Source organism: Petaurus breviceps, unplaced genomic scaffold (genome assembly GCF_028583685.1).
Source record: "Petaurus breviceps papuanus isolate PSGF00001 unplaced genomic scaffold, PetGlider_PUasm1.0 90847, whole genome shotgun sequence".
Taxonomy (NCBI): Eukaryota; Metazoa; Chordata; class Mammalia; order Diprotodontia; family Petauridae; genus Petaurus; species Petaurus breviceps.
Genome location: NW_027187360.1, coordinates 8,452,192 through 8,472,396, shown reverse-complemented (window position 1 = coordinate 8,472,396; position 20,205 = coordinate 8,452,192). Strand labels below are relative to the sequence as shown.

The following is a 20,205-nucleotide window of genomic DNA, read 5'->3' as shown; positions in this document are numbered from 1 at the left end:
GTACCTTCTACCCTTTTACTTGGCTGGGTCCTCTTAGAATCTCCACTTTAATGAGACCAAAGCCCACCATGTCTTCATTCCACTCCAGGCTGTACTCTTAACTCTCTAGATTTTCTCTACCATCCTGTCCTCTCCCCCATGTGGAGTACATTAATCTTCCCTTCCCTTTTCAGTTCCCTTCTATGTATCATATTCCTCCTATGTCTTTCTGCTTGTTTTTGTATTTTCAGTCCTCAGTACACTGGCTGGAACATAGCAAGCTCTTTAAAAATGCTTCTCAACTTCCATTGAAATGTATGACTGGAAGAGGCAGTGGACAAGTCATGTGATATAATCGAAAAATAACCAATGTGTTAAGAAATCTAGAGGAAGGTGCTCAGCATGTGGATGGGATCCCCTGTGGAGGACTGATAGGAGGAAGTGCACAAAACTACAGAGGTTAACAAGTACAGATGGGCTGTAGAATGCACCATTGGGGGGAGTTTCTACAACACTGAAATCACAAATGCATCAGTTTCAAAACATGGCAAAGACTGACTCGGGCATTTATCAATGTATTTGTCTTTTCATTTGTGACTGGCATCATTTTTCCTAATCGCTAGGAACCCTCTCACTTGCCTCCCACATAAACAGTCTCATACTGTTTGGACTCCTTACTCTGCCTCACTCTATTACCAAATTTTGCTTCCTTTCTTGTTCAATGTTCTCCAATTTCCATTATGGGATCAAAATTTAGATAAATACATTTGTTCATAAAACAATGCTAAATTCCCTACAAATTGAATAGACTTAATTAGTGACCTCTGGAATTCACATTCTAAATGATTTATCTCTTTATTCTACTATCCCAAAGTCTAATCCCTCATTCAAATATGGTGTCAGCTCTTACCTAGATTACTAGTCTTCTTCTATCCTTCTTACTTATCCCTCTGAATCCTCTCACTAATAAAAAAAATTAATAGCCCATATAGTTGTCATTCTTCCCCATGAGGTCTTTCACATCAGATTCACACAACAATTCCATGAATAGACATTTACTAAGATGTCTAGCATGAGCAAGGCACTATGCTATACCATGGCAAAAATCTAATGACTCCTGCCCTAGAGGAGTGGGGGTGGGGGAGAACAGAGAGGAGGTTACTGCATTTTTATTTACATAGTAGATAAGTAAATACAAATAGTATGTACAGTAATGGCTTCACAAATAGTATACAAATAAGTAAATACAATAAGTAAATACAAATAAGTAAATACAAATAGTATGTACAGTAATGGCTTCACAAAGGAGAAGGAGGAAAAAAACTTAGATCAGGAAAGGCCCCTGAGTATGAGACAAAACTTCCACTATGTTTTTAAAGAAGCTAGGGATTCTTTCTTTTAGTTGTAGAGGAAGGGTGAGTGCATTCTAGACATATGCAAAGGTTACAGAGAGGAGAAATGTCAAGTGCCGTGAACAGCTGGCATGCATACTTCAGGTGTGCCTCTGTGACTCTATCTTCTGGATCTGTTCCCAATACTGTCTCCCAGATGTGGATATCTATGTAGTCCAGGCCATTCTTCAATAAGCCTTCATCACAATTCCTCTGTCCCTCCTATGCCCCACCCCCCAGCCTCCTGAACCTCAGCTAGCTGTCTCCCAATCCTTATGTCAGTCAGCTCTACCTGTGACCATCTCAGTGGACCTGAGTTGAAATCACCGTAAATTGGGCATTGAACTGCTTCATTTCTTCTGTTCTCTTGTTACAACATGGTCATTTTTCTTCTTGACTCATGTGGAGGAAAGAGTAGACTTGCTCTACTAGTCCCCAGAGGACAGGACTAGAAGCAATGGTGAACGTGGCAGAGAGGCAAATTTGTGGTTAGAGGTAACAAAAATTTCCTAACATTCATAGTTACCCAAAAGTGAAGTGGGCTGCCTTGGGAAGACTGCTAAGCAATCCCTTGTTGGGATGCAATAGAGAGAAATCCTGCTTTGGGACTGGCTTATATGTCCTCTGAAGTGTCTTCCAATTCTGAAATTCTATCATTCCATGAACTCATATTGACTAACAAGGTCTTATTGAAAACCTCTCAAATCTCACTTTTATTTTGTGAAAGTCTTAACTGATTATAAAAGGCTTTCACCAAAACATATCCAACAACCTCTGATTCTTTCCCCAAAGTCCACATATAACAGTTCCCATTTTGATAGCTACTTGTGCTTAACTAAACACCTTCCATGCATTTGGGGCTTTTTTTCTCTTTTATCACAACACAGAGAGGTAGATAGTGCCATGTTTATAAATAAGGAAGTAAAGGCTCAGAGAAGCTAAGATGTCTGAAAAAAATCAACATGCATAGTATGATGAAGAATTAATTAATCAACAAGCTTTTTTTAGGTGCAAGCTTTGTGCAAGACACTGTGCTATGTCCTAAAAATACAAAGAAAAAGTTTTTAAAAACTGTCCCTTCCCTCAAGGAGCTCCCTTTCTAACGGGGAAGACAAAATGTACATAAATATGGAGATATACACATATCTAATGGGGAAGGCAATATAGACAAACACAAGGTACAGAGAAGATGGGAGTTAATCTTAGAGATAAAGGCTGGGGGGATTGAGAAAGGTTTTTAACAGAGGCTGGCAATTGACCCTGACTGTTGAGTTTTACTTAGTCATCTCATTTACTTTGACTGTATATCTGCTCTGGGTCTCAAGCTTTGAAATACTCTCACTTCTGAGGAGAGAGTTCTATTTCACAAATAAAGGTGCTAAAAGGGGTTATTTCAAAGCATAAAGTACTCCAGATCTCATAGAAACTTATAGGAACACAGAGTTCCCTGAACAGATGGGGTTCTTTCTTTTTCTTTTTAAAAAAAATTTTTTTTTATTATTTTAAAACACAAACAGGCTCATTTAAGTAGGCTCCCAAGCTCTGACCCTGTTGACACTGACCTCATCACCCACTATGTACTCATTGCCTCATTCTTTCCTGCCCTTCTTCCACCCTGACAGGAGTCACACTTTAACCAGAAAGACTTGAACCCAACCTCCTTGTCCTCTCTGAACTTTTCTCCTAGCTGGTCAGAGAGGTGACCCCAATCAAGAATCTCCATTTTCCTTGATAAATTGTATCTAATCTACTGATGAGGCCGCATGCACAGGATAATACAATGACTTAGAAGAAAGGAGAGGATGATGGCCCTTTCACTTTCATAGTTCTTTCTCCACCACACTTCCTTTATTTTGAACTCAGTCACATTTTTCAAAATCATTCACTAAAGTGTGTGAGTCAGCTGAGAGGGCATCCATGACAGTTCATGGAGTTTACACTAACATAGCATGAGTCTTATTAAATAATTAACCCCAGACAAAAGTGCCAACTTGCACTTTATGACCTCTCCAGCAAAACTTAATCAGAAAACAAGTTATAACACTCTGAATTGAAATCTATAAATACAATCTCCATTTTACAATACCCATGACAAGAAGGAAACATTGTCCAGAAAAGAACAAATCTCATTGTAGTGAATCATAATATTTCCATCTCTACAGAATTTTCCCCACAACTCTGTGAAGTAGGTAGAACAAGCGTGATGTGTGATTAGCCCATTTTACAAATGAAGAAACTGAGGCTTGGGGAGAACAAACTACTTGTCTATGGTTACACAGATTTTAAGTATCAAAAGCAGAATTCCAACCCTGCTCTCCTGATGTCAAATCCCCACCTCTACCACTTTTTTTTTGCTTTTTGGAGGGGGAAAGGTAAGGCAAATGGGGTTAAGTGAGTTGCCCAGGGTCACACAGCTAGTTTTATGTTAAGTGGATTTGAACTCAGGTCCTTCTGACTCCTGGGCCAGTGCTCTATTCACTGTGCCACTTAGCTGCCCCTCTATCTATCACTTTACACTATTCCTCAAGCTTCCTATGCTTCATGCCTCCTATTTCTATTTTGAATCCACAGTGCCTGCTATGAGCAAAGCAGTGTGCTTGGCCCTAGAAAACTACCAAAAAAGAAAAAGTTCTTTTACAAGAAGTCTCAGAGTTGTAAACATACAAAAAAAACGAGAAGATAGTTGACTATGTGCAGTAGGAAGTAGCCTAGTTCTGGAAGCAGAAGACTTGGGTTCATATCCCACTTCTCGTATTGATTACCTAAGTGACCTTGGACAAGTCAATTATTTTTCCTGTGCCACAGTTTCCACAACTATGAAATAAGAGTGTTGGACTAGGGGGCTTCTACAGTTCCTTCTAACTCAAGATACATCATCCTATGATCAATTATTTGTCAAGAAATGTCAATCACAAAGCACAATTTAATTCTGTTGTTTTGAATAAAGACTCTTCATAACTGTCTGGTTTGTGGTTTGTTGGTTTGTTTTGGGGGGGGGAGAGAAAAGCACTTCCTAGATAATCCTTAAGAGAGACATTTTTGCCTGCGTCCTGGATTAATAATCCTCATCATCCTTCTACTTTAGATAAGACATAGCAATCACTGGATAACAATATAGAAACTAACAAGACACATGATATATTGAAAAGGAATATTTCACACTCATGATAATGGCTCACATTTCTGCAATGTATGGTTTCTCCCCATAATAACCCAACTTGGTAAAGTGAATAGGTGCTGAACTTAAAGTCATGGAGTCCTGGATTCAAATCCTACCTCAGACACTAGCTACATTTCCCTAGGAAAGTCTCTAACTTCTCTGTACCTCAGTTTTTCCTTCTGTAATATGAAGAGGATAGACTATCTATGCCTCAGTTTCTTCATCTGTAAAATGAAAGAGATGATCAATAAGGATTCTTCTAGCTATAAATCTATGAGCCTAAGAATTATTATCCCCAATTGACTGATAAGAGAACTGAGGCTTAGAGGGACATATTTAAAAAGTAACCCTCCCACCACATGACTAATAAGAGGCTGAGCCTTGAGCCCAAGGTTTCTGACTCCAAGTCCAGTTTTCTATTACAATACTTTACTTCTTAATAGAAAGGAACATAATAGTTATCTAAAACAATGAAAAGTATGTGGCATAAACCATTACTGAAAAAGTATATGAGTAGGGCAGCTTCAAAAGTGACATGTTATGAATAGAGTACTGGCCCTGGAGTCAGGAGAACCTGGGTTCAGATACAGTATCAGACACTTAATACACACAAAAATCGCCGTGTGACCTTGGGCAAGTCACTTAACCCCAATTGCCCTCCAAAAAGCAAAAAAAAAAGTGACATGTTAAATTTATTATATTTTGGGGGGAAAGTAAGCTATACATAATAGAGATCATGGTTTCAAAATAATCCTCTTTGATTCATTGTTATATAGAAATTTTCTTTCTTGGTGGTTATAAAATTCAGAATAAAAAATAAAATCAAAGGAACACATACATAAAGAAAAAAAGAAAACATTAGTGAATAATAGTTTAGCAGTACTTTGGTGTATTTTTATGTTGCAACTGGGAGACATAACTTCTCACATCCTCCAGCACTGTAGTTTTGATGACTTAAGGGACAGACAGTGTCTTTTAACAGACAGTGTACTAGACATAGAGAATAGATATAAATCTTCAATCGCCACATTTCATGCTAACAAGAACTGTGAAAATTTCATTTATTAATTCATTCATTCACAAATTTTTATTATATACTTACTGTGTGTCAGTTGGTGGTTGAAAGAGCAAGAAAGTGAAAGTCATTGGAATTGGGAAGGTCAAAAAACCATAAACTCTGACTGTTGAAAGGGTCATCAAAGTTCCAAATTTCTAAACTCTGAAAAATAATTTCAAAATGATTTTTATTTTATTTGTAATTTGTCTTATCTGAAATGCTGAAATAACTAAAGTAATCAGAAAAGATACTGAAAAACTTTCCAGTCCATACCATTTCTAAATGTTGGAATTAATTTTGCCCATCCCTTTACTGCCTGATAGTTTCTTAGTAAATGCAAGATACAGCATATTTTGAGGGGTTTTTGCATTCATTTTTAATCTGTGATTCATATCACTTTGAAATTTAAATATCTATTCTTCCAAATGCACAGGAACAAATTAATTCAACTGATATGATGTACTACTGTAATAGTAATGGAATTTAAAGATCCCCCTGTATTGGCTTGATTTTTGGATTGATTGTGTTAAAACCCAGAGTTTGCGAATCCCATTTGTGGGATGGACTTGTTCACGTGAAAAGAGAGGGCTGAACTTGGAGGAGCTGGTGACATAAATTTAGAGAGAGACAAGCAAAGAGAGAGGCAGAAGAACTTTTTGGAAGCAGCATCTTGGAGGCAGAGAGAGACTGAGAGGATTGCTGAGGGCCACTTTGAATTGCCCAGGACTTTTGAGAGCTGCCACCCAGAGCTGCCAAGGACTGAGGAGACATGGCTGTTATGCTGGTAGTTTGTCTGTCTGTTTTGATGTTGTTTTGCCAGATTTGTCCACTGGTGAAAGACAGTCCTGTTGTTGCACAGGTCCTGGAACCTGGCTGTTGGCTCAGAGCTCCTGAGACTGTTCTGGAGACAGAGAGTGAATTCTGTCCACTGGCGAAGGACAGTGCTGTTGTTGCAGAGGTTCTGGAACCTTGCTGTTGGTTCAGAAGCCCTGAAGAAGGATTTTCTTGTTGTATGTTTACAGAAATCCTGGAGGAGGGTTTTGCTAATGTTTTCAGAGGTCCTAGGACTGTTCTGCAGACAGACTATGAATTAATGAAGACACTGGCAATGTATCTTGTGGCCTTGCTAAGCTTTGTCTCCCCAGGAACAAAGATTGCTGAGAACTTGCCTTGGGTCAAGATGAAGAAAAGACCTCTCTTTGGGTCTTAAATGCTGTGCTTAAGCTTGTTGTAACTCTGGGGTAGATTCAATTGTGATCCAAGGGTGGGTAACTTTTGACTTTTTTGTGCTCTGTGATTGAACAAAATGTGCTTTACTTATGATTGAAAACTAATCTCAATTTGAGAAGAGGGGCTTTGTGATTGACTAAATGAATGTACAGCCTAGGGATGGAGTAGTACTTAGAAGAGGGTCTTTGGGATTGACCCTCTTTTGATTTTGATAGATTTGATTTGAATTGATATAATTCAATAAATGAATTATAATGTCCAGGGGTGGAGTAGTACTTGGAGATTATTGAATTATACTTGGTGAATGCTGTATTTTGAATTATGCTATATTTTGATTTTCTTAATTTTTCACTGTTCTTAATTTTTCACTGAATAAAATGGAGAGCACCTATGCTGGTATTTTGAACCTTGGGAAGTGGCTTTGCTTGGCATTACAACTACTTAAGAAATATGGACAACAACTGAGTAATTATCCATATCAAACAATAACCACCCATGGCAAATAAAGTGAACATATTATATCACTACTAACTGCAAACCATTTCTGACTGTATTTAAGATGAACTTTATAAACACTCTCTTAAGATCTAACCAGTCTATTGGATCTGAATAGCAGAATCATTGAATGCCAGGGATAGAAGAGTCCTTAAAAGACAGAATGAGAACAAGCAAATGAGATATACATATATATATATATATACAGACATACATACATACATATGACTAAAGCCCCTTAAAATCATAATGTTCTCTATTAATCTTAGTTATGATTATTATTGTTCCTATTCAGAATGTCAGAGATGAAAGGGTTCTTAGAAAAAAGAATATAGATTGTCAGTTCAGTAAAAGACAATAGAATATAAACCAATAGAATGCCAATGGACCTAAGACAATGGAATCAATGATGAACCATGAATCTAAAGGACTGGTGACCACTTTCTGACAGATAGAGATGATGGAGTCAAAATATGGAATGAAATATGTTTTTTGGACATACCCAATATGGGGATTTATTTTGCTTGTCTGCTTATTTGTTACAAAGATTTTGTTTTTCTTTTGTATTGGACTTTTTTTTTCAATGAGAAGAAGGTTGGAGAAAAAGAAAAATGGAAGTTTGTTCACTGAAATATTTACTTAAAAAAAAAAGGTGAAAGGAAGGGACCTAAGAACATAGAATGTGATTTGTGTAGTGGAAAGAGGGGATGAGTTTGGAACAAAGTTTAAATCGTGGCTCTGTCACTTACTACTCCTTTTATCTTGGGCAAGTGGCTTACCCTCTGTGGGTCTCAGTTTCCTCATTGGTACAATGAAGGAAGCTAGATTAAATTACTTCTTAGGTCCCTTCCAGCTCAAAATCTATGATCTCATGCCATGTATACTATGTATTGTGTAGGTTATAGATGAGTTGGTGACCTGAGAAGTTTTAGGTCATACTTAACATTGTATTGAAAAATAGAATATCCCAACACTTTAGAATAAAGTTAGCCTTCCAAAATTAATGTGCTTGCTGCCATATAACTCATAGAATAATCGAGGTGGAAAGAATCACAGAAATTATTCCAACCTACATTTTTCAAAAGAGAAAACTGAAATCCAAAGACACACAATGCCTAAGGACACACAATGAGTTCCATGACATGGTCAACCTTTCTGGCTTGGTCTCCTAGTCTACTATGCCATCTGTTAGCCTCTCTTAAATTTACTCTTCTCTTTCCAGGCTGGAACTCTCCCATAAAACAATCAGACATTCAACCCAGGAACCTATGAAATTGACTGAATTGTTTGCACTTTTCCAAGTGGAGGAAGGAAATAAAGTGACTACCATTTCCAGAGACTGCCTAAGCCTGAGCACTATAGGCTCCTAGGTGGCTCAATGGACAGCATACTGGGCCTGGAGTCAGGAAGATATGAGTTCAAATCTAGCCTCAGATACTTACTAGCTGTGTGACCTTGGATAAGTCACTTAACCTTTACCTGTCTCAGTTTCCACAGCTGTAAAATGGGGATGGTAATAGCACCTTCCTCCCAGCATTGTGAGAATCAAATGAGATAGTATTTGTAAAATGCTTAGGACAGTGCTTGATACATATAGGTCCTTAATATTTGGTTGTACCTTTCCTTCCCCTCCCCACCTGCTCTCTTCACCCCCATCATGGGGATTTACATAATCTGCTTTTGAAAGTTTTGCATTCCCCAGAGCTGATAAGCAGATATTGAATAACAGGCGATCACTGTTCAGGGAATTTATAGAAGTCATGCCTCAGGTCTTCATGGGACTAAATTACCTCAGATGCCTCTTCCACTTCTGAGATTCTAGTAATAGTTCCTATTATTTAGAGACCCTTAAGAGCATACAAGAAATATTCTTTCAGACCTTGATCTGTGGGCAGTGAAAATCACATTTTCACAATACTCCAGAGAATGTCTCTATGGCCCCTGGCAAGTAAAGAGCTCTATAATCTTTTTGCTCTTGTCTTCACAAGAGTCCTTTGAAACAGGCTAGTTTACCTACCTCCATGTGCATAGTCCAGTGGAATTAGAGGGGGCACACTTGATGTCTCTATAACTAGCCTCTGGGTATAGATGTCAGCAAAGAGTAATTTTCCAACTCTACTAATCCAGGCCAATTATCCAGCAAAGCATGCCTTCTCCCATCCCCTGAGTCACCTCAGTTCCCTGCATGGGAAGGCTTGCTCAGAAGTACTTGGTGACCTCTCATCAGGATGAGCCGAGTAGCCTGTGGTGTCACCATGTTCTGCCCCAAACTGGAAAATATCAGTTGTCAGAAAGCTATAATTGGACTCACAGTTTTCCTTCTACATGTGCAGCAAGAAAACAGACTGTCAATTGCTTAACAAAGGTCAAAGGGAAATTCAGCTCTTGTCAGATATTAATTCTTCCTCAGCTTGTTACCCACCTAGAATTTAGGAAAAATTAGTCTACTGTGGTATTTTGGGTTCTGTCTTTCTCTACCTTTCTCTTTCTGTCTTTTCCTCTCTGTTCCTATCCCTGTCTTTCTGTCCTGTCCCTTTCTTTGTCTCTGCCTCTCTGTTTCATTTGAACTCATATAATTTAATAGTGCCACTTTTCCTGATGTGCTTTTAATTCCTAAAACTCAGAACCTAGAACAAGTAGAACCCCACTAGTCTGGACTGTCACAGATTCTGCTTTCAAATTAGTTTTATTCTATGAGTATTTCTGTTGCGTAATAAAATCACGCATCTATGACTGGCAGGGCCTCAGAGGTCATGTGGAGCACTGGATGGAGTGCTAGAAGACCCGGATACCTCAGATACTAGCTATGTGTTCATTCAATCTTTCTGTGCCTCGGCTGCCTCATATATAAGGTGATGGGGTGAGACTCAGCAGCAGTCTCTGAGGTCTCCTCTAGCTCTAAACCTTTGAACCTGTGGGGCTCTGACCCTCATTTGTACAGAAGAAGAGACAATGGTTCTTACCTAAGGTCACATGGCTAGTACAAAAGTCATATTGGAACCCAAGCCACTAATGCCAAACCAGTGATCTTTCAGTGTCACTGGAATTCAGGTATGGCTGGATTCCTTAATTTCTGAAAATATTAAAAAGATTATTTAATTTCCAATGGAAAACATACAAGGTGGTATTTCTGGTAGATTAGAAGGAGACCTGGATTTGGACTATGAACATCTGGCCTTTGAACCAGATGGTCTTTATGGTCTCTTCCAGCTCTGATATTCTTTGATCCTATTATCTAAATCCTCCTACTGACTCTGCCACTCCCCATCTCTCTTCCCAAGAAAACATTCGGAAGACATTTTTGAGGACAGTTTTAAGTTGACCCTGAGACCCAGTGTCACCACTGCTCTGCTCTGTGGTTGTTCAGTCATTCAGAAATATCTGACTCTTCATGACCCAATGGACTATATATAGCACGCTAGGCCCTTCTGTCCTTCATTGTCACCTGAAGACTGCCCAAGCTCATGTCCATTGCTTTCATGACACATCCTCTGATGTCCCTTTTTCCTTCAAAATTTCCTTATATCAGGATATTTTCCAATAAGTTCTGTCTCCTCATTATGCAGCCAAAGTATTTAAGATTCAGCTTCAGTATCTGATCTTCCAGTGAACAGTCTGAATTAATTTTTTTCAGTATTGACTGATTTGATCTCCTTCCTATCCAAGAGACTCTCAAAAGTCTTCTCTAGCACCACAATTCAAAAGAGTCGATTCTGCAACATTCTTCTTTTCTTGTAGTCCAACTCTCACATTGCTACTGGAGAAATCATTACTTTGACTATACAGACCTTTGTCACTAAGATGATGTCTCTGCTTTTTAATATGCTGTCCAGATTTGCCATAGCTTTCCTTCCAAGGAGCAAGTGGTTTTTAATTTCATGGCTGCAGTCACCATCTGCAGTGATCTTTGAGCCCCAGAATATAAAATCTGACTCTGCTTCCATTTCTTCTCCCTCTATTTTCCAGAAAGTGATGGGACCAGTTGCCAAGATCTTAGGGTTTTTTTATGTTAAGCTTCAAGCCAGATTTTATACCCTCCTTTTTCAACCTAGGCTGTGTCTTAAGACCTCCAGAAGTTTATAATACAGACCATTATTGTATGAACCCCTTCCCAGGGCTACATACATTAAGAACATACACATTTGGAGTCTAGCATCACAATCCCAGACATACAGGAAATTGAAATGGCAACAAAGAAAAATTAAACCAGGAAAGGAAACAGACTAGATCAATTGTACATTGAGGGGATAGGTGCTTGAGGTGGTACCATTGAAAGGTATTTTAAGAACAAGTCATAAGTTATCTGAAAAGGAAGATGCCAAAGGCGTGAAAAAAAATCTCAGATCTTCTAATACATGTAAAGAGCTTCACAAAACTTTAAATGCTGTAGAAATGCTAGCTATTATTATTGCTGTTGTTTTTTAATCCTGAAAAAAAGCAAGTATATCAAGGATCTATAGGCTCACCCATTGTTATAAAGTTCCATGAGATTTGTCTGATATACATGTTAGGGGCATCTTCAGAGAAAGAGTGAGTATTAGTAGGGAATGGTCAGGGTTTGGCAAATTAGAGTCAACAGCAGATACATTAGCATGACACGATTGATTGAAAGATAAAAAGTATACAAGATCCCATTGTATTTGCTTTTTGTGGGTCATAAAAAAAGGATTTATTTTAGTACAGCAAAACACTGCCTCAAAGACGCCTTTGCTTCTGATTGGTTAGCTTTCATCAGGGTTAGCTTGACCCACCATGAGAATACTAGCCCTCAGTTTTCATGTCACAAATCTTTGTTTATACTTAGACCCATCTCACCCCTGATTTTCACCTCTACTTTTGAGCAGATTAATCACAGCCATTCCTTGAAAGGAAATATCAATAAATTGTTCTATGACTCCATTCACGTAGACTGTGACTTCTATGACAAAATGTTCCTCTCTGTCTACCATTATTGGATGTGTTTTCCCTAATCAGAATGTCAGCATCTTGAGGACAGGAGATGACTTGCTTTTTGTGCTTGTATCTCCCCACTAACCTGTGTTTAACATAATGCCTGGCACATAATAAGCACTTAATAAATGCTTTTGGCTTTTGCTTGCTTTTTGGAGGGAGGAAGGCAGGGAATTGGGGTTTAGGCTAGTTTTTGTGTTGTGTTTGAGGCCAGATTTGAACTGAGGTCCTCCTGACTCCAAGGCTGGTGCTCTATTCACTGTGCCACCTAGCCACCCCTTAATAAATGCTTTTTAATTCCTTCCTTCACTTTTCAAAAAAATGGCATCTTCAATCCATACATCAAAATTATTCAAGATTCTCTGGAATGTGTAAAAACTAAGATAACCTTCCTAAATGATCTTCTGATCATAAACATTAGGAGAGTCATGGCAGCTAGGTGACGCAGTGGATAGAGTGCTGGCCCAGAGTCAGGAAGACGTTCTGAATTCAAATAGGGCCTCAGACACTTACTAGCTGTGTGACCCTGGGCAAGTCATTTAACCCTGCTTACTTCAGTTGCCTCATCTGTCAAATGAGCTAGAGGAGCAAATGGCAAATCATTCTAGTATCTTTGTCAAGAAAACTCCAAAAGGGATCAGAAAGAGTCAGACATAACTGAAATGATTGAGCATCTGTACTCACCACTCTACACACCTAAGCCAGCCAGATGGGGCAATGGAGTCAGAAAGGCATGAATTCAAATGGTGACTCTGATATTTACCAGCTGTGTGATTCTGGGCAAGTCACTCAATCTTCCTCATCCTCGTATTCCTGATCTGCCAAATGAGGATAGTAATAATACCTGCTTCATCTGACATTGTAAGAATCCAGTGACAGAGGTTACATGTAAAATAGTTTGAAAACCTTAAGGTGAGCTACATACATAGATACAGATATAAATTTATATATGTGTTAGCTATTATTGAGGGACAGAGTAGATAGGGCAATGAACTTGATTTCAGAAATACTCAGATTCAAATCTCCCACCTCAGATGGTTACTCTCTGTGTGACCCTGAACAAGTCCCTTAATCTCTCCAGGAATCAGTTTTCTCATTTATAAAATGAGAAGATTAGATTCACTAGTATGATGCCATAAGTCTATGGTAATAGAGGAGAAAATCCATGAAAGGGTCTATGTTAGAGAAGGGTCCTCTATGTATGGTGAAGTCAAATATCCTATTTTTTAAAGCTCTGCATAACTTGTCCTCTCCTTACCCTTCAAGTCTTCTTAAGTGTTCTTCCTCTACGTGTACTCTACAATCCAATGACATTGTCCTTGCTATTCCTCAAACCTGTTCTCCATCATCTGACTTTGTTTTGTTTGGTTTTCTTTCCTAGTTGTCAAAGTTGGTTGAAATGTTCTTCCTCTTTATCTCCACTTCCTGGCTTCCCTGGCTTCCTTCAAGATTCAACTCAAATCCTTTCTGCAGGAGGCCTTTTCTGGTACATTCCTGCCTCCCTCCTCCCCCTACAATAATACTCCCCTCTCCATTGCGATTGCCTTCCTTCTGAAATTCCATTTACACTGTCTATATCACACATACAATTTTTCACATGTTGTCATCCCTATTAGAATGCAAGTTCTTTGAGGAGAGGCATTTTTGTTTTCCTTTTATCACCAGCAATTAGCACAGTGCTGGCCAAATAGTACTTATTAAATGCTTGTTGCTTATTGCCTGACTAATTTACCAACAGTCCTGTTTGCAGATAACATGCAACCTCTGAAATAGATCTGGAAAAGATTTGGAATCACCCCAAAGAATTAGGTCTAACTGTCTACATATGTAAGAACAAGTAAAAAAAGGGAGTTTATTGCCCAGATCATGACAATGAAATGAAATGGACAGCCTACAGGGCTTCTTCACCAGTGTATCAGTCTGGGAGAGACAGCAAAAATGGAAAATGTTAGGTTCAGATTAAACTGGAGGAGAGTAATGGGATTGGTTTATTTTTAGGAAATCAAAAATGTCTTTTAATGATTCCAAACATCTTACAAAAATAAGGCCCATGTTTTTAAGACCAATATTCTTATCAATGTTGTTATATGACTGTGGGACACAGAAAGCAATGATGTCCACAAAGTTAAATATGAGAATCATCCAAAGGACAATGGATGGGGTACACAGTAGTTGCAAACAGGGGGGACTGTATAACAATTTGGGGACTTTGAAAAACTGTTGAAGTAAAGGATGTCATTAACAAAATAATAAAATTGAAAAAGGTAATGGGTAGGGGCAGACTAGGTGGTGCAGTGAATAGAGCTCTGGCCCTGGAGTCAGGAGGACCTGAGTTCAAATCTGGCCTCAGATGCTTGGCACACTAGCCATGTGACTTTGTTCAAGTCACTTAACCCCAACTGCCCTCCAAAAAGCCAAAAAAAAAAAAAAGGTAATGGATGGGACATGTTCCAAAGGCAAGGGATAACAGGTGGACAGACCAAATGCTTTACTAATATCCTTAGGATATCAAAAGAAATTGAGAAAGGCCCCTAGGATATTGGGTGGACCCTCCATGGAAAACATATGGGAGGACATGGCTGAGGGTTGTACAGGATAGTGGGATGGGCATCCATGGAGGGGTTGCAATCTTCATCACTGATGGGTACCAACTAATATGATGAGATCACAAATCTATTTGAGTATAAGAGTAACTCCTGTGCCTAAGACAATTCCCAGCCCAGAGTAGGTGCTTCATTATTCATTCAAAAGCTAATATTTTGTGGTTAATGAGGCAGAAAATATATTCCTTCTTTGATGGGTACAGTTTCTAACAGTGATATGGAGCCAAAGAGGTTGCCATATAAAAGTCCTTCCATTTGGTTAATATTGTTTCTGAGTTGTATAAATTCAGGAAGCATGTCAGAATACAGTGAAAGAAAAGGAGTCACACACAGAAGGGAGGATGATGATGGTATTGCACAATATCCTGTGCCGATGTGGCCATGGCTCTAGACAACATGTAAACAAATTGGTTAAGGATTCCAGCAGTCACATAGTCTAGCTCTGGGCTTTGATGTGATGAGTATGCATCCACCACAAAATTTATTAGGAGGAATATTTATTGAAAATTCCCAAATAATTCTCTTTTCTCCTGGGCAAAAATTATAGAGTTAGTTACTTCTCAGTAGTCTGGAATGCACATAAAATGCCACTGATTAAAATGGTGGCAGTTTTATGAGTGAGATAAGAAGCTAACCATGACAATGAGAATTCTGAATAGGCTTGGGCAGTCATTTCCTTCCTCCCCAGCTTTGAGGCCATCCAATATTAATGACATTAACTAGGAAAAAAATAACAGGTAACAGAAGAAGATGCTTAAACGCTTAGAGAGGCATCATGGTATAGTGGTAAGATAGGAGTCAGGGAGACCTGGGATCAAACCCTGACTCTGGGCCTCAGTTTCCTCATCTATATGAAAGGAAGGTAATGATAGCCCTTGCCTCTCAGGGTTATTGTGAGAACCAAATGAGTTAAAGGATATAAAGAATCTTAACAAAACATAAAGATCTCTATAAATGCCAGCTATTATACTAACAAAATTAGGAGCTTAGAGTCAACTTTTCTGTTAATGCTTCTGTGAACTGTGCAACCACAGAAGCTTTGAAAAGCTGTTACACATTTTATTTCACAATGGAGAGTTATTGCTTCACCAATAAAACTGAGAATATTTTGACAGCCTTTGAAAAAATACTATGAAAGAAAGTATTTTTCCATAAAAACTTTTGAAATTCTTCCCTCTTTTTTTTTTTTTTTTGCTTTTTGGAGGACAATTGGGGTTAAGTGACTTGCCCAAAGTCACATGGCTAGTAATTATGTCACATGTCTGAAGTCACATTTGAACTCAGGTCCAGGGCCAGTGCTGTATTCACTGCACCACCTAACTGCCCCTATTTCTTCCCTTTCTTTCAAGGCCCAACTCAGTTGCCAGATCTTCCATCAAAGCACTGGTGTAGCTGCAAATTGTGTGCAGTTCAAATGAATTCAATAAATATGTTCAATTGGTGCAGTAGAAAGAGTGCCTAACTTAGAGTAATAGGCTCTGAATTCAAATCCTGACTTTTTGTGACCTTGGGCAAGTCATTGAACTCCAGGTCTCAGTTTCCTAGTTTGTAAAAAGAAGCCATTGGACTAGAGGACTAGAGGATCTCCCTTTCAACTCTTCATCTAAGATTTAATCAAGGAACAATATTAATGGCTGACTGCTATGTCTCATGCAAGGAGGAAGAAAGGGGGAAATGGGGATTAGGAAGGAGGAGAGATAAAGGGAGGAAAGAGAAGGGAAGAGGAGAAGTGTAGCAAAAGAAGGGTAGGAGAGGGGAGAGAAAGGCAAGAGAGAAAATGAAGGGAAGAGAGAGAGAAGGGAGAATGAAGAAAAAGTCCATGTATACAAGGATTGACTTAAGTTAAGCAAACGTCTCTGTTTGAGTTGAACCAAGTTGAACCAAGCCCTAGACTAAAGATTACTTACACCTGGTCTATTCAAAAGACCCTGGTATCTTGAATCCAAACAACAGTCATATCCTATTTTTGCCACTGCCTGGCAAATAGTTTTCAGAGATCTATCTGTAGCATTTGAAAAGTACAATAATAGAACATTGGATAATTGAGACAGTGGTTATTCTGGGCACCAGTAACCTAGCATCCTGACGGAGAAAAATGGACAGTGCTTTCTGCAGCGGGGAACAGAAAGGCAATAGGGCTTCCATCACCGGCAGTGCCTGGAAATCCATCACCTATGCAATAGCGCCATCTGCTGACTATTTACACAGTTGTCTAAGATTAGGGTTATAAAATGCTTAATGTATTCAGCAATTATTACTACTGAGTTCTAATAACCTACGTGACGGTAAACTAGGAATACTCCATTTTATACATTGTCTTCTTTATATCACATATGCTAAAGAAAATGTGACATGAATTTTGTAAAATTAACAATTATTATTAATATTCTACTACTTACTATTTTATTATAAAATATAATTATTACCCATTATGTAGCTTTTTTAAAGCACCCTACAAAGTGTTTTCCACACATTATCCAATTTGGCCCTGGCCACAACCTTGTTGTTATTCCTTTATTATAGGTATGATTTTCTCTATTTTATTGATGTGGGCACTGAAACTGAGAGAAAGTTTCTCATCTGTAATTACACGGTACATATGAGAAATGAGATTTGAACACAGGTCTTCCACTTCAAGTCTAGGACTCTATTCATCAAATAATCCTAATTCCTTCATGCCTACAATTGAATTAAATGTCCACCTACATGAAGGTCATAACAACTGATGACATATTTTGATTTGAGGTACATTTATCATGGGAGGACGGTCAGCAGGAACATTGGGAAGAGGCCAAAGGAGGAAGAGACAGACGTTGGTGTGGTTCTCTACAAGCCACAGCCCATCCTTCCAACAGGACAAGCAAAACTTTGGATTTCACAATTCCTATCTGATGATATAACGGGGCTCAGCAAGCATGGCAGCCATCATGGGCTCAGCAAGCATAGCAGCCATCACGAAGCAGAGGAATGCTGCATTTCAGTCTGTTGATAAAATGTGTATTAAGCACCTACTCTGTGTTGGGCCCTGTGCTCCTGCTAGTATGTGGTAGTTACTGATACCCTCCCATCTTCGTTTTTAAGCCAGACATGGCTGTACTTTGGCAGTCCTGGGGAAGGTTCTAGGCCAGAACCCTTGCAGAGAGCTGGGGGTTTGTAGCACCAGGAATTGAAGAGAAGCTAATGGGTGCCAGGAGGAGACTTCTTTGCTGTGGCTCATGGACATTAAGAGGAGTTTTACTTTCCTCCTGGAGGAGCCCATAACTGAGGTAACTTCTATCTAGATGTGAAGTTTATTCAGATTTCTGGCTTAGCTGTTCACTTCCAGGCTATGGGCAAACTTCATGCCATCTCAGTGAGGACAAAAGCAGCTGATTGCTGATTTCTCAGTGAGCCACAATGTGAATAGCACAAACGTCAAGACTAAATGTTCCCGTGCGGTTGGGGCTAAGTAGACATTTCTGGCTCCCATAGATTGACCCTGAACACAGAGTCAGACCTCAGAGCCTAGAGCAGGGGTGGGGAAGGTGGGGAACCTGTGATCTTGAGGCCACATGTGGCCCTCTACATCCTCAACTGCAGCCCTTTGACTGAATCCAAACTTCATTTGATTTGACTCAAAGAGCCATACTTGAGGACCTAGAGGGCCACATGTGACCCCACCCCTGGCCTGGAAAGTACTCTAAGAAATTTGGGGAGGGAGACAGGGCTCTCTGCTGTGTTTGTCTTCTAGAATTCCATAGTTGTAGAACTTTCGGGCTAAAATGGACCTCAGAGGCCACTACATCCAACCTCTTCATTTTACCAAAGGGGTTACAGAAGAAGAGACATGTTCTGCCCAAGTTGCCACTGTTAGTAAGTAGCAGGACCAGAACACAAACACTCATTTCCTAATTCCTCATCTACTGCTATTTCCCATTCTGTTGCTGTTCAACCATTTTTCAGTTGTGTCCAACTCTTTGTGACCCTATTTGTTTGTTGTTGTTTTTTTGGTGAAGATACTGGACTGGTTGGCCATTTCCTTCTCCAGCTCATTTTACAGATAAGGAAATTGAGGCAAACAGGACTAAGTGACTTTCCCAGGGTCACACAGCTAGTAAGTGTCTGAGGCCAGATTTGAACTCAGGAAGATGAGTCTTCCTGACTCCAGGCCTGGTGCTCTGTGCACTGTACCACCTTCCTGCCCCTTTTTTCCATGCTATCCTATTATAACCACTCATGATACAAGGGAAGAAACCAAAGCACAGAGACGTGAAGCAACTTCTTCAGGAATTCAGAATCAGTGACTGGCAGAGCCACAACTCAGAACCAAGTTTCTCACTTTCTACTCTCATGTTCTTTGTCGTATACTATACCATCTCCCACTCGCCAGTGTTTACTGAGTGCCTCATCCCCTCTTGGTGGCTACAGGTGATAAAGAGAACTATGAAGCCTGAGCCCCTCCCTGAAAGAGAGGAGCAGATATTAATTATTGATTGGTTGATGATTGATTTGTTTTTACCTTTGCATGGGTGGTTAAGATTACTTTCACCTCAAAAGTACTATTTTATATTCTTTTTTTCCCATTTTTAAAGGCAAGCTCTCCATTTTTAAGAAAGGGAGTCTAATGTCAATATTATTCATAAAACTTTATATTTCACAACTCTCACTTGAAGACATCACAATCATCCTTAGCAAACATGGCAGCTGTTATGCAGTGGAAGGAGTACTGGATTTCAGTCAATCAATAAATATTTATTAAGTACCTACTATGTGCCAGGAAAATACAGAGAAGGGAAATAGTGCCCTATCTCAAGGGGCTCACAGTCTAATGAGGGAGACAACGTGTAAACAAGTATGTACAAGCAAGCTATATACAGGCAGAGGGAGGTAGTGCAGTGGGTAGAGCATTGGACCCATGATCAAGAAGACCCAAGTTCAAATCCACCTTCAGATACTTTGCACCTCTGTGACCCTGGTCAAGTCACTTAGCCTTGTTTGTCTGTTTCCTCGTCTGGAAAATAAGCTGGAAAAGGAAATGGCAAATCACTGCAGTATCTTTGCCAAGAAAACCTCAGATGGGGTCATGAATTTTCAAATACAACTGGAAAGACTGAACAATAACAACAAGCTGTATACACTACAGAATAAATTTGAAATGATCAAGAGAGGGAAGGCACTTCACCCAAGGAAGATTGTGAAAGACTTTCCGCAGAAGGATGATTTGTAATCAAACGTCTTAAGTTCTACTCCTGACTCTACATATTACTTGTATAACCTTAGGCAAGCCACTTCCTTCATTGGACCCCTAGTTTCCACATTTGGAGAAAGAGAGTAAGGGGTGGGGAGGGAGAGAGAGACAGA

The 20,205-nt window shown here is 39.3% G+C and overlaps 1 protein-coding gene and 1 long non-coding RNA gene across 2 annotated transcripts in view; both read right to left on the bottom strand.

Annotated features, from left to right (window-relative positions):
• PFDN4 (prefoldin subunit 4) overlaps positions 1-20,205 on the bottom strand; it is a 371,852-nt gene that overhangs the window by 154,724 nt on the left and 196,923 nt on the right. The gene's annotated exons all lie outside the window — the stretch shown is intronic.
• The window catches only part of LOC138149433 (uncharacterized), a 75,690-nt gene that overhangs the window by 54,979 nt on the left and 506 nt on the right, over positions 1-20,205 (bottom strand). Inside the window, exon 2 of the long non-coding RNA XR_011165325.1 lies at positions 5,633-5,749. This is a non-coding gene — a long non-coding RNA (uncharacterized lncRNA). The remainder of the gene's footprint in view (positions 1-5,632; positions 5,750-20,205) is intronic.